The following is a 15,316-nucleotide window of genomic DNA, read 5'->3' as shown; positions in this document are numbered from 1 at the left end:
ATGGATCCAAACTACAAGAAAGAAGATTCCACCTAAACATTAGGAAGAACTTCCTGACAGTAAGAGCTGTTCGACAGTGGAATTTGCTGCCAAGGAGTGTGGTGGAGTCTCCTACTTTGGAGGTCTTTAAGCAGAGGCTTGACAACCATATGTCAGGAGTGCTCTGATGGTGTTTCCTGCTTGGCAGGGGGTTGGACTCGATGGCCCTTGTGGTCTCTTCCAACTCTATGATTCTATGATTCTATTCTATGATTCTATGATTCTATGTAGCTCACCCATAATCCTTCAGTGAGCAACCATCTCTTAACCTAACTGTGTAGATGCTTATAGGATATGGGGAGATACAGTCATTTATCCTGCCCTGGTCTTTTAGAGGAAGAATGGAATAAAAATGGAAAGTAAATAGTCATTTAATGATCACTGAAATCACAATCAACATTCAAAGAACATACATTTCAACTGATAATGACAATTAAATTTTTGAACCCGAGTTTCTTCTTGACTGTGCATTGTGGCACAGCTTTTCTTGTGTGTATAAAGTAGAGCAAGTAATCAAAAGCTTCTTGCATTTGCACATTCTTGACTGGAATGCTTTGCACCTGCACATGGTCATCAGCCGACATTTGGGTGCTCCCAAAACACCATCTGCTTCTTCCCAGCTGCAATCCAAGAGACTCAGCATTGTTCAGTCATGATCCAAGTGAGCTTCTGATAGCAATGAATGTTGTGAAGAAGCATTTTGTTCTAGAGCTGGAGGCTGGGGGAAGATCAGCAAGAGACGTCAGTGCACCAAGCTTGCAGTTGGACTTTTGAGTGGGGCACCTATGTCGCATCATGGAGAATGTGAGGGTCCTGCTCTTCCACCAAGAGAACTGAAGTGGTGCCTGGTGAATGTATAAACCAGGGGGAGAAACATGATCCAGTCTACATTCTAAAGGTCAACCTACCTCATTCACATTCTCCAAAACAATATGATAATGGAAGCACAGCTGTCCTTCAAAAGTTTCACGTCTCTGGGTTTCACAAGGCAGTTTTCCAGCCACGTAATGTGTACAAAAGGGCAAAAGTGTGTATAAAAAAGTGTTGGTGATGATCCCATACATGGCCTGATTATCTGGATCCGTGCCAGTCTGGGTTCAGGCCTGCATTTGGGACTGAATCTGCCTTGGTCTCCCTGATGGATGACATTTTTTGAGAGAAAGACAGGAGGAATGCAACCTTGCTTCTTCTGCTTGACCTCACAGCAGTTTTTAATATCATTGTCCATGGTCTTCTTCTAGACTGACTCTGTGGGATGATTATCAGTGGGACCACACCATGGTGGCTCCATTCCTACCTGCAGAGTTGTGTCCATAGAGTTGCCATGGGACAGTCTTTTTTGATGTTTTGAATGATGTTTGTAATGATATCTTTGTTTATTTTGTTTCTTTATGTTGTATTCTGTCTTGTTACATTTTAAAAAATGTTATCCTATGGAAAACTGCTTTGCAAAAAAATTAGTATTGGGGGAAATGCAAATAAAAACCGTGTATATTAGGTGGAATTTTACTGAGATGCTGATAAATTTTCGTTGGGACTTTTTCAAAATGCAAACTGGAGTGGAAATGTGGACAACTGAATTTAAGATTGGAAAAATGCAAAACTGAGAGAAACCAAAATTGAAAGGTTCAGCCATCCCTATCCAGGACCCAAAGAGCAACATCACATCCAAAGTCAAGAAACAGAGGAGATGGGGAGCATTGTGTTGTTCTTTGGCGCTTTGCATTTCTGAAAGCACCAATCTAAAAAGCCACATCCTCGCTGGGAGGAAAAATATGCACTCAACCCTGACACCTCCTCCTCCACGTATAATAAGCTGGCATCTGTTTTTGAGTCTGTAGCATATTATAAATGGCAGTATTTTTATTCATGAGAGATTGGTCAATGAAAACTGTAAATCCTCTAGGAAAGCTTTTTCTTCTTCTAAGCCCACAATATATCCCCGAGCAGATTTCCACACTGCAGTTCTTTTCAACACTATTTCTGCCATTCCTCCAACAGAAAGCATCCCTCAGCCCTCCCCACAGTTGCACATTCCATATGATCAGCAGACACTGCAAAAACTGAGCCATTGCCACGCATGACTCTGTGGCTGAAAGGTGCTAACAAGGGTTTGCTTATTTACCCTGCCAGTCACACACCTCCCCCATCGACATCTGTGAGTTTGAGTTTTATTTGAGGAAAGTGTGTGCAGGTTTACTATATTTAAAACATTTTCCCCCTCAGCATAGTTCCAGGCAGAAAATGGAACAGAATTGTTGTTGCATTCACTCAGATTTTTTGAAAAGGCAGCCACCCACAAGTTATTAATTTAGGATATTCATATCTGAGTAACTCCCTCATTTCGGGGGAATGCTAGTTTTGGAATATTGCAAATGATTCCTGCTTAACTTAGCCAGTTATTGTTTGGCTCATTACACCAGCAACAATAGATGATAACATTTCATTGCTTTTTGGACAGTGAGCTAGAATAGTAATATTACTGTCAAATAATTGGCTCAGTGTTTTCTGAGCACAGCAGGGACTGTGTGCCACAGAAACAGCTATTCCACCGAAAGACCGGTCTGCAACAGTGTAGTGTCCTCTGGGGATTGTGAAGTGCAATCCCATCGTCCTCTGACCATCGGCTGCGCTGACTGGGGCTGAATGGAGTCACAGTCCACAGCATCTGAAGTGCCCCTCATCTACAGGAGTCTATGCCACCATCCTTCCCCAGCAAAGTCCCTTCCTGATGTTGTAGACCACAACTCCTGTCATCCCTGACCGTGGTCCATGCTGGAGGGCAGAAGGCCGGGAGAGGCTGCTCTGTGCATGGCTGGAAGGGCGACACTGGTCATCCACCGTGGTCATCCACACCTGAATCAACACATGATCCTTGAGGCTAGTGGGTTCAGCTGGAGCACTGATGCTGTCAGAACAGGATTGGGGGCGGAATTCCAGTGCCCCACTCAGTATAATGAGCAGATGATTCCAAATGCAGTGCTGCCAACTTATTGCTTTCTGTAATAAGCAAAAACATTCATGTTATCATCTAAAGAGAGGGTAGAGCATTGAATCCAGAGTCTAAAATAATGCAGAGTCTAACTCCATTATTGTGCTTGCAGGTGGGGATTAGAGTTCAATAAGCAGAAAGTAACAGCTCTGTTGACCCGGCTCAGACAGAAGTCCTAATATTCCATACCCTCCAACATTTCACAGAGGAAAATGAGGAGGCTCAGGGAGATTGTACTAATTATATCAGTACACATAGTTGAATGTTTTGTGTTGTAGCTATCAGGACAGGCAGGACTGATGTGTGCACAGAAGGGAAGGTATCTGTGCTCTTCTCTCTCTCTCTCTCTCTCTCTCTCTCTCTCTGTGTGTGTGTGTGTGTGTGTTTGCCTGCTACCCCAATGTCTGAGCAGTGTGAGATTCCAGGGGTTTCAGGTGTTTACCCAGGGTTCATGTTTTCTTTGACATATGCTTGATTTACTCCTTTATACAACCTGAGCTTGCAATGGAGGGGTCCAGAGCATCAATACCTCAAAAGAGTCTTGTTTCTCCCAAAGATGCAGCCTTGGACTCAAGCAGAAATCAAACATTGCTCTCAAACATTGCTCTGACTCTCTCTCCGGCTTGCTGCTTTTCTTCTAGGTGACATCACTGCAAAACTCTACTCCACTCTGGCTTTCTCTGTTGAGGGACGGGGTCCCACCCATTTGCTATTTTTCAACAAGCCCCTTCACCCCCCCCATCACCTCACCAGGAAGCTATCTTCCCCAGCAACACCCCAAACTTATAACAACATATTTTATTAAGGAATTTCTGTACTGCCATGTAGCAGGACAATTTGCAAATTTAAAAAATCAATACAAAATTATGTTCACAACTATCTATCTATCATCTATGTATCTATCTATCTACCGTAGTTTGTGAATGTAATTATATATATATATCCCATTCCACAAGCCTCCCTAAAAGGCAAAGTTAGCATGAAACAGAAACAGAGATTTGCCAATAACACCTATCAGAAAACGTGGACAGATGTTGTGTGTATTATTGATGTCTTGCCTAGCCAATCTAGAGACTTCATGTATCTTGTCAATCATAGAGGCTGATGGTTGCACACCAAGAGTGATCAATTGTCCCACTCTCTCAGAAGAATATCATTCCACTAAAGAAAACAGTAAAGTTTCTGTTTATAAATTGCACCTTCCAATTTTAACCAAGGGAGCAAAGGAAGATCTCTGCAGGATGTTTAGACAGCAATACAAACAGATGGATTCTCAGTGTGTGTGGAAGCAGAAGTACACTTGCCGACATAATAAAAACAGGCTGAAGTGGAGCTTTTAGACTCACAGAGGCTGTTGCCTGTGAGCTGCGGGTGTTCTTATTTTTGCACAAATTCTCACATTAATAGGGAAATGTCACTCTGCCGCCTTGCTTGGCATGTGGCAGGTCATAGATATGATGGGATTATAAAGGAAATGTCTCCATGTGTCACTGCCCATGATAGCAATGCACTGAACTTTATGGCATGCTCTCTTAAGAAATTGAAAACTGGTCTTTGAATTTAACCCACTGATGGCTTCTAAGTGGCTCACAGCTTGATAATGTTGCATAACCCCAATAAGCAAAGCATGCATCTCAATGCATCCAAAAGCACCTTAAACAAAATATGTAAAGTAGGTCATCCGTATGGGAGGTTTGTGAGGCCAGGAAGGGAAATATTGTATTGCCAGCTTGTTGTGTTTGAAAGAGAGAAAACTGGAAACAGCTTGAATGCTCACAGAGTATCAGACTATAGCAGCCGCCTAATGCTGACTTGAGTAAAAAGCAAAAAGGATCGGATGATATTGGTAACATAATCATTTACCATGAAGCCAGAAATCCCCATGAGAGAATGAGCACAGCAGTGTCCAAGTTTTGACTTGAAATTTTCCATTTGGATCATCATAAGAAAGCCTTTGCCAACTGGATGCCCCACAGACAGTGGAGGCTGCTCCACTGCTCCTACTAGTTGAAATGTTAGGCAAAAGTTTCTACTCCCTCCCTCCCTCCCTCCCTCCCTCCCTCCCTCCCTCCACCCAGCAAACAAATCTCAGTGTCAGACTCTTTCCTGTTCCATATGTCCTTGCATAATCCATTGAATTTAGAGATGTTTCTTCTAGGGACATGGCTTTCATACTCCCAGTTTCTGGACAGCCTGCAGCCAATGTCAGTTCAAAAAGTTTGGCCAGAAGCTCCCAACTATCTGTCTCATGCAGAAACATTTTGTTTTCCCCGCCCTCCCTCTGTAAAGGTAAAGGTAAAGGGACCCCTGACCATTAGGTCTGAGGCTCATACTAAACATGTTTCCCCTTCTCAAGTCTGCAAGGAAGGCTGTGGTTTTTGAGTACTTCTTGATGCTAATAGTATGGCTGGGCGATATCAACATTTTCAACATACTGATATATCACGAGCTAAACATTGCAATATGCTGATATATAATGACGTCTGAAATAAGGATGGCAGTATGTAGAGACATCAGCTGGCTTCACGGTTTTTTCCTGCATTGTGATTTTTGCTGGCACCTGCTCTGGTGATTTGCTGCCTGCAGGAGGCAGGGGAGAGCTGAGCTGGCAGAGTTAGCAGGAGTTAGCAGGGGCTGCAGGAATCAAGAGAAGCATTGCCTGGCTTTATGGTTTCCCCCACATTAAGTTAAGAGTAGCTTTCTCAGCTTGTAATTTTGCAAACACATGGCCCATGCTTGGAGTAAGAGACTGGCCTGTGTTCAGAGCATGGGTAGGAAAACTAAGGCCCGGGGGCTGGATCCGGCCCAATCGCCTTCTAAATTTGGCCCGTGGACAGTCCGCAAATCAGCATGTTTTTACATAAGTAGAATGTGTGCTTTTATTTAAAATGCATCTCTGGGTTATTTGTGGGACATAGGAATTCATTCCTCCCCCCCCCCACAAGGTCTGAGGGACAGTGGACCACACCCTGCTGAAAACGTTTGCTGACCCCTGGTTCAGAGCATCAGTAAAGGTAGAGTCATCATGCATATAGAAGAACAAGTCTTGCTGAAGCAGCAGCAGCAGCATGGCTTCCACAATGGTAAGTCCTACCAAATTAACTTTTAGGCTTCTTTGAGAAAGTCGATAAGGAGTGATCCATTAGATATTGCATATTTATGCTTTCAAAATTACGGTATTTTAATAAAGTCCCTCACCAAGGTCTCCTGAGTAAGCTGAGCAGTCATGGGATAAAAAGAGTAATTGGTTAAAGAACAGAAAGCAGAGAGTAGGAATAAATGTGTAGTTCTTCCAATGGAGGAACATCTGAAGTGAAGTCTTCCAAAGATTAATTGTGGGACCTGAGCCTTTTAATTTGTGTATAAATGACCTAGAGCAGTGAGCTGGCCAGGTTTGCTGATAACAACAAATTGTTTGAGGTGATAAGAATCAGAAGAGGTTTAAAGAGTTCAAAAACAATCTCCAAACTGGGCAAATAAACAGTATGGCAAAGCCAATTCGTCCTATGGAACTGTAAATACATATACTTTGGTGCAAAATAATAATAATAATAATAATAATAATAATAATAATCCTAAATTTGCATATGTACAAATGGGATCTGAACTGGAGGAGACTGCCCAGGAAAGAGACCTGGGGCTCATAGTGGTTACCTTGATGAAGATGTCAACCCAGTGTGTAGCAACTGTGAAAACAGAAAATTCCATGTTAAGAAACATTCTCAAAGAAATAGAAAAGGATATTGCCTATAACATAATGCCATTAAACAATCCAGTGGTGAAACTGCACTTGAAATGCTGTGTTCGGTTCTGATCTCTGCACCCCCAAGAGAGATATTGCACAGCTGGTAAAGTCTCAGAAAATGGCAAAGGAAAAGACTGTGGGGCTGGAACATCTCCCCTATGAGGAAAAGCTGCAACATTTGGGGCTTTTTAATTCAGAAAAAGGGTGAGGCAGTGGAGACGTGACAGGTGCATAGCATTAATGTTTGGTGTAGAGAAAGTGGACAGAGAGACATTTTACTTCCTCTCTCAAAATACTAGAAACAAAGTTCACTCAGTAAAGCTGAATACTGAAAGATTTAGGACACACACACAAAAGTACTTCTTCATGCAATCTACCACAGGATGTAGTGGTGGTAATCAATCTGGATAGCTTTAAAAGGAGTTTAGACAAATTGATGGAAGATACAACTTTCAGTGTAATAATGGCTCTGTACAACTTGCGATATTGGAGGTCGTGTGCCTCTGAATACAGGAGAATGGGGAGCCCAGGTGGAGAGCACTCTTTGTGTCCTGCTTTTGGGCTTCCCATAGGACTCACGCTGGCCACTGTGAGAACAGGATACTGGACCAGATAGGCCTTTGATCTGATCAAGCAAGCAGGGCTCTTTGGGTATTATGAACCTGGTGGATCTTGCAAGGCAGGACAGGGGTAACAACCAGCAGAGTTTTTTCACAGCTTAGTGGGTGCAGCCTAACAATAAAAAAATCACACACTGCTCCCCAAGTCCAACAACAAAACACTCTAACTCCAAAGCCAGCATATAGAATGGTCAGGTCTATGTCATGTAGTCCTACTCAGAGTAGACCCACTGAAGTTAATGAAAGCGACTAACCTAGGTTTATTCACTTCAATAGTCAGAATAGACTCATCGGACAGAACTGACTCGTCCTGCTCAGAATAGATGAATTTGGAACTTGGCTGACTACAACTCGGGGGGTCTAGAGGCCAAGCAAAAGTAAATATGGTTTACAGAACAATAAACCACAGTGAGATAACACTTGTTTATTTAACCAAGGAGGAAATGACACATTTTCAAGTGTTACAGTGATTTCAGAACAGATCAGCAGGCCATTGGTCCCAGCCAGAAAATTATATAAGGAATTTTACTTTGAGTTCTGTAATAGAATTTCTTCTGTTCACTGGCGGATGATGTGAAAAATGTTATCGCGAAGCTGCAGTGACACATTAGAAACTAATATGGCGTTTAATCAACTGCAATATAAACCCATTATTTCAGTCATGGCAAGCTTATGAAAGGAAATCATTCCCATCAAAACACTTTAAGTTCCCCTTGATTTACACTTCAATGTGGATTGAAAAAGTTTTTTTAAAAAATCTTACACCCTTTTTTACTATGCTGATTGTGTACATAGAAAAAGGTAATTAAGGATGTTAAAGGGTAACAACTATTTCATGCTATGTGATCTTGAATATGATGAACCCTTCTTGAAATGTTGATCTAGCTTCCCTAAGGATGAGTCAGTCTATCGTGCATTTGCAGTCATTGATTTTTCTGCAGTAGCGTGGGAAATTCTGTCATCCCACCCACAGGTCTACATCAGTGGTGTAGGGCTGAGATGGCAGTGTTGGGGACATTACACACGGAAGGCCAGTCATTTCATGGTGTTTGTTGACACATCTGCAAACCATGACCCACATTGTAACAGCTAAATGACATTACATTGCAGATTCCTTGAAATTGCTCTTTCTTTTCTGCTTTTTCATTCAGCTGTGGGTGGCTGTGGTCATGCAGAGGGAAGCCTGTGCGATGGGGAACCTGTGGTTTTTCAGATGCTGTTGGACTCCATCTCAAGAGGTCATAGGAGTTCTAATCTAGCAACATCTGGAAAGTCACAAGGTTCCCAACCCCTGGTTCATTATTTCCTGACCATGAATGTAAACACACAGACTGCAGACTTCATGGGAGGAGTTTATCCACGTTGGTCGCAACTCTTATGAACCACCGCTAGAGCTCTGAAAGTTGCAATTAAGTGGTGTTTAATGACAGATTTATTTATCTGCTGTCTTTATCTCTGCTGTCAGAGATGACAAGGGATTAATTTCCAGAAGCTCTAGAGTGGATTGTTCACCAACAGGATAGAAAAATTCTATCGGGTGAGTGATCTGGGAGTGGGAGAAAATTTCAGCATTCCCAAGCACCACTTAAGATGCTGGAGATCAATCCAACAAAAAGATTTGCCACTTCTCCGATCCTTCTATTTTCTCTTTAACTATATTTGAAACTACACCTATAAATTAATTGGGAAGTTATCTATGTGTCAGTTTAAGTGCTTGTGCAAAATATGACCTGAGGACTGACTCAAGTTATTAGTGATGGTGCTCAGGAGAACATAAGCAAAAAGCTCAATTTGAAATATAAATCAAAGAAATATAGACACAGACAGGAGATTCTCTATCTCTGAAAAGTTTTCTATTGGGCTTGTTCTGTGGTGCTTTTCAGCCTTCCTTGTTAAGATTTATGCCACTGGTAAGAAAAATGGTGTGTGTGTGGCGGGGGGAGATTGGAATTCTAAGCATTCCAAGGACACACCATTTAACTGTGAGAGGACTGGACTACGAAAGTAAAGGTACCCCTGCCCGCACGGGCCAGTCGTGTCTGACTCTAGGGTTGTGCGCCCATCTCACTTAAGAGGCCGGGGGCCAGCGCTGTCCAGAGACACTTCCGGGTCACGTGGCCAGCGTGACGAAGCTGCTCTGGCGAGCCAGCACCAGCGCAGCACACGGAAACGCCGTTTACCTTCCCGCTATAAAGCGGTCCCTATTTATCTACTTGCACTAAAGGGTGCTTTCGAACTGCTAGGTGGGCAGGAACTGGGACCATGCAATCGGCAAGCCCTAGGCACTGAGGTTTTACCCACAGCCCCACCCGCGTCCCCGGACTATAAAAGTACGTGACCACAAATATGAAGAGTTTGAAAGGCCTCCCATTGACAGTTAATGTGGCAAGAGCACTGTTTGAAGAAATCAATGCATAGATGGGGGAAATGATCCTAAGAGAATATATTGATGCAGTGCCAGAATTGCAAGAAAAGGAGATGCAAGCTGCAGACTCAACTCGGGGGAGGGGGGAGCCAAAGGGAAAGAAGAAAAAATCCTTGAATCAGAGATGCAGAATGGAATGGCAGAGTTGTAAATGGGTGAGCAAAGGCTGGAAGTAACAGAACTGCCAAATACTGGAGTTTTGATTTTGGAGAAACCCCCAGGAGTGGAAGTACAGCAGAGAAAGGATAGAATTTGTGTGCAATTTGAATGGAATCTTGTCCCTCTGGTTAACTAGAAGAAGAGGAGGAAAATGGCAAACAGGATTGATGAACTGATATATGGACACAGGACTGATATCTGGATGAAAATGACACAGGAAATGGATTGGGATGTGAATTAAGATTTTAAAACAATTGAACTACTATATGTTAATATACAAATACAGTAAAAAAAAGTTTTCTTTTGGAGGAGGAGATAAAGAATAAAAAGGGAATGTTTTATAATTGTGAAGGCAGTAACTAGAGAATCTCCTTTAGAATTTCTGCACTGAAAAAAAGTAAATGAACTGGAGAGCTCTGGATGGAAGGTGAGGAAAACAATGTCCAGTAAAGGGAAACATAACTGAGTAACCCAGATTGCGCATCTGACTATTTTGAAGAAATTTTGTATACACAACTGACAGGTGGGTAGCTGGAGGTCCTTTTATTTATTTCTTCTCTCTTAATGTTTATATTTCTTGGTAGCATATTATTATCCCTATATTCTTACTCTCTCTCTCTCTCAATGTACTTTGGTAAGAACTATATACAAATGAAGGGGAAGGACAGTATGGACCCCAAGGGAGAGGTGGGTCAGGGGAGATCTCACAGGGTGGGAGGCTGTGAGAAGAGAGGGATGAGCCTAGGTGGGAGCACGACTTCCTCTGTAGGGGATGAAAGTGGAGATACAGTGGTGACGGAGTTTCTTTTTCGGCTTCTTCTTTCTTCAGTTTCATTCTTCTCTTTATTTCCTGTAGATTAGTTTCTTTTGTTCATTGCATTGTATTTCATTATATTGTGTTTCATTGTATTATGAAAATGTATTGTGAAAACTTATTTATTGTGAAACAATTTTTAAAAATCCCCAAACAAAAGTAAACACAGAGGCTGCTTTCAGGCAAAACTTTATTCCTTCTTCTTCGTGCTTCTTTACCTGCTGTTTGTTTGTTATTAATTTGTTTATACCCCATCATTTTCCTGATAGAGACTCAAGGCAGTTTACAGATAAAATAAGAACAACTAAAAACATTGGCAGAAGTGCTGGTGGTGGTCGTGGGGACAATTATTAAAAAACAGTTAAACACACACACACAATTTCAATTAAAAACATACCAGCAATCACAGCACAAATAGGATGGCAGCAGCCCACTCATTAAAAATCAGTTCCCACTCACTCACATATCATAAAAGTTACCGCACTTCTAGAAATCAAGCAGAATTGAGTGCTCATTTTGATGTTAACTGTTTCCGGGGGGGGGGGGTCAGTTTGCAACCCTGTTAACTAGAAAAATCACAGGAATGTTGCACTGTAAATTCTCCATTTACTGGAGAGCCAGTGTGGTGTGGTGGTTAAGAGCAGTGGACTCGTAATCTGGGGAACCGGGTTCGGGTCTCCGCTCCTCCACATGCAGCTGCTGGGTGACCTTGGGCCAGTCACACTTCTGTGAAGTCTCTCAGCCCCACTCACCTCACAGAGTGTTTGTTGTGGGGGAGGAAGCGAAAGGAGATTGTTAGCCACTTTGAGACTCCTTAAAGGGAGTGAAAGGCGGGATATCAAATCCAAACTCCTCCTCCTCCCCCCATGGTTTTTCAAGATAACACCACACAAAATTTGGGGTGATATCCTTGCTTGAGGTTCTTCCCCACCATTTCAAATTCAGTGAGGCATGGCAATATATTGATCAAAGAGCTACAGAGGCATAATTCAAAAGGTACCACAAGTACAAAAGGAATGTGAGAAAATGCTAGCACAATAACTGGTCAGATGAACACATTAAACCCCACACCTGAATGCAGCCACACTCATTCACTGCATTCTGCGGATGATACTCCCCCCCCCGCCCCCGTTGGGAGCCTCCTGCCTGGGGGAGGGGGCAGGACAAGAGCCAAAACTGGGTGGAGAACCCTCTTTGCCCCACCCCTCATCCATCTTCATCCACCCCAGAGCTGCCCCAAGACATTGTGCTACCTGAGGCAAAGGACAAGATAATGACTTACACCTATTCCATGTGCTCCTACAGACTCCCCAGGCAGCTGAATCTCCTTTCAACACTGGCAATGGGATAACATTCCCCCACTCCACTAGTAGACAACAGTCTATGGGGTGCATGACAGGCATGGGCACACATATCTTTGGCCAGAGGGCTAAGCAGGAGTTGTTGGGCATTGCTTCACCTTGCCCAATGAGGGCCAGCCCTGTGCCCCTAGGATTGTCCCCCAGTTTTCTCCCTTCTTTTCCACCTGTACGAACACAAAAAATAGAGCAGCAGGTTGCCCCCACCCCCATGGATCTGAGAACATGAAGAAACATTCAGAAGTGCCAAAGTATGCATTGTATTTGTTATGGATAGATATATATATGGCTGCCACATGGCAACTGACCCCTCCTTTCTGCTGCATTATTTGAAATGTCTTTGCAAGAAATTTCTTCCCAATACAGTGGTACCTCTGGTTATGTACTTAATTTGTTCTGGAGGTCCGTTCTTAACCTGAAACTGTTCTTAACCTGAAGCACCACTTTAGCTAATGGGGCCTCCTGCTGCCCCCGCACTGCCATTGTGTGATTTCTGTTCTAATCCTGAAGCAAAGTTCTTAACCCGAGGTACTATTTCTGGGTTAGCAGAGTCTGTAACCTGAAGTGTATATAACTTGAAGCGTATGCAACCCGAGGTACCACTGTAATTATTTTGATACGCAGCTCAACTGTTCTCTGGATTCTCAAATGTTCATACAATATTTATCTAAGATATTTCATTTCAATATTTGATAACTGACAAAGGATGCCATTTCATAGGTGTTAGTACCCAGTGGTTGGAATCCAATATTATATAGCATCTGATATCACTATGAATTTCTGAGCCAGAGGCAATCTGAGGTGAGGCAAGGAGAGAGGCATGGTCAGTATTCACAAATGTTAGGTAGAGAAGGGAGCCCATAGATAGGGGGAAAGCTATCTTGGGCAGCATTCTTATGGCAAACGCAATACATATTCTGGCCCAAATGAAAATGCTGGACTGAACATGAAATGCTTCAGTGTGCATTGGCCCTCATGGTGAAAACTGTGTGGCATAAACCCAAGACTTGCTCCTCTATTATGCAACGCAATTATCCTTGCTAATTTGACTGATTCTTCTTATTCTATTAAATCAATTCTTAGAAAAACCATCTCTGAACCCAACCACTATGGGCAATTATCACCCAGTCTCAAATATTCCATTCCTGGGCAAGGTGATTGAGTGGGTGGTCACTGAACAACTCCAGGCATGCCTGGAGGATGCAGAAAGTTTGGATTCCTTCCAGTCGGGTTTCAGACCCCATCATGGAAGCTGCCTTAGTTGTGCTGGTCAATAATCTCCAGTGGGCTTGGGGCAGAGGTGAAAGCTGTTTCCTGGTTCTGCTGGATCTCCCAGTGGCTTTTGATGCTGTCTAGGACAGTATCCTGCTGGACCGTCTAGAGGGGCTGGGAGTTGGGGACACTGTTATGTAATGCTTCCACTTCTTCCTCCTGGGCTGTGTTCAGGAAGTACGGGGAGTGAGTGTTCAGACCCTGAGCTCTCGCTTGTGGGGTGCCTCAGGGCTCTGTCCTCTCCCCCATGCTTTTTAACATCTACATGAAGCCACTGGGAGAGATCATCAGGGGGTTGGGCTGGGTGTTTAGCACATGGGTGCTACATATTGTTTAAGTGACTGTGCTATAATTTATAGTATTGAAATGTGGGTTCTTTGGTATGTTGTTATATTTGCTGTTGTTTTGCTATGGTATTATGAAATGTTTTTGGAGTGTTTGTTTGATGCCCAGGCAGCATCCCTGTTTCATAGAATCATAGAACTGTAGAGTTGGAAGGGATCCCGAGGGTCATCTAGTCCAACCCCCTGCAATTCAGGAATTTATTTGTTCTAAGACACTTTGAGCACAAGTGTGTGTGTGTGTGTGTGTGTGTGTGTGTGTAAAAGTGGCATACAAATAAAATGCATGAATGTCGGCAGGGAGGGAGAGAATCAGGGCAAAGAAGCCCTGTGTGGGAGCATCTATGCAGTGACAGAGTTAGAATGGAAATGATTCTGGTAGGTTTAGGAAATGAAGAAAATGAGTTGTATTCCGTCATCCTTAATGACAGAAAGTTTATCACTGCAATGTTGTGTGTGTGTGTGTGTGTGTGTGTGTTTTAATATGAAGAGCTTTATAAACATTTAAAACAAATAATTGAAATAAATATACCATATATTTGTCAAGCAGGATATGAACTCTCTCATTCTCTGTATATGTGTGGTTTGGGAATGAAATATGTTGTTCTGCTGCCCTGTGGTGATAAATAAACACTTCTTTTTTGATTGCCAAGATCACTGCAGGGTTATTTCCAAAGTTTTTTAGAGTGAAGAAGAAACCAAATTTATTTCTCTTTACAACATCCCCTAATTTCGGCTCCACATAAGGCACTTCCTTGTTGCTTCCAAGCCTTTTTGCCCCTTCTTTTACGAAATGCTTCTCGATATTTAATGGCAAGCGTGTCTGCCAACAAAGCACATGCTAGTTCTATGAGACAAATTGTCAAATTATCCATTGCTTGGGTTTGGGTTGAGTCTTGTGACTCCTGCATTGCACTCTTCATGATTTATACAGGTTGGTTTTAGTGAGGACTTTAATTTATGGTTTTCTCCTGTTGCATGCTGCCTTGGGGGGATTTTTAATTCTGAAAAGTAGGATATAAATAAATGTATTTTCCCTAGATGCATCCATAGCTAGCTCTCAAATGATATTGTACCCGTACAGAGTTGGACCACTGCCCCCAAGGTTTTTTGGGAGAGGGCGGCTGAATTATCTTCATTCTAACCTCAGTTTTCACCTCCATGTGTTGAAAGACAATGAGCTTCCTAACACCTGGCTGTTCTGGTACAAGTCCTTCATTTTTCTCATACCTGTGTGTATATATATATATATATATATATATATGAAGTTATACTGTATTAATAATAACTATATACTTGTATGTATTATACTGTGTACAATACCTAATATATTAAATATCCTAAAAGATTCTTAATTTTTATTATCAAGATTATTTCACCTTTCCCCCCCTTTCACTCCCCTGTTGATTGTCAGAGAACATAAGCACAGTTTATTAAAGGCACATTTTAAATTCCAAGCCAAACTGTCATTAAGATCAATGAACCACAGTGAGGAGTTTGTGAATGGCTGTTTCTCAGAGACAATAGGAGAATCTAAGTTGAGATACCACC

The 15,316-nt window shown here is 42.5% G+C and overlaps 2 protein-coding genes across 2 annotated transcripts in view; one reads left to right on the top strand and one right to left on the bottom strand.

Moving 5' to 3' along the window:
- The window catches only part of GRM3 (glutamate metabotropic receptor 3), a 147,790-nt gene that overhangs the window by 46,268 nt on the left and 86,206 nt on the right, over nucleotides 1–15,316 (top strand). The window lies entirely within an intron of this gene.
- Nucleotides 1–15,316, bottom strand: part of STK38L (serine/threonine kinase 38 like) — a 502,631-nt gene that overhangs the window by 406,842 nt on the left and 80,473 nt on the right. The window lies entirely within an intron of this gene.

This window comes from Podarcis vaucheri (genome assembly GCF_965113315.1).
Source record: "Podarcis vaucheri genome assembly, chromosome: 10".
Taxonomy (NCBI): Eukaryota; Metazoa; Chordata; class Lepidosauria; order Squamata; family Lacertidae; genus Podarcis; species Podarcis vaucheri.
Note: the sequence above shows the minus strand (reverse complement) of the source record. Positions and strands in the feature narration are given on the sequence as shown.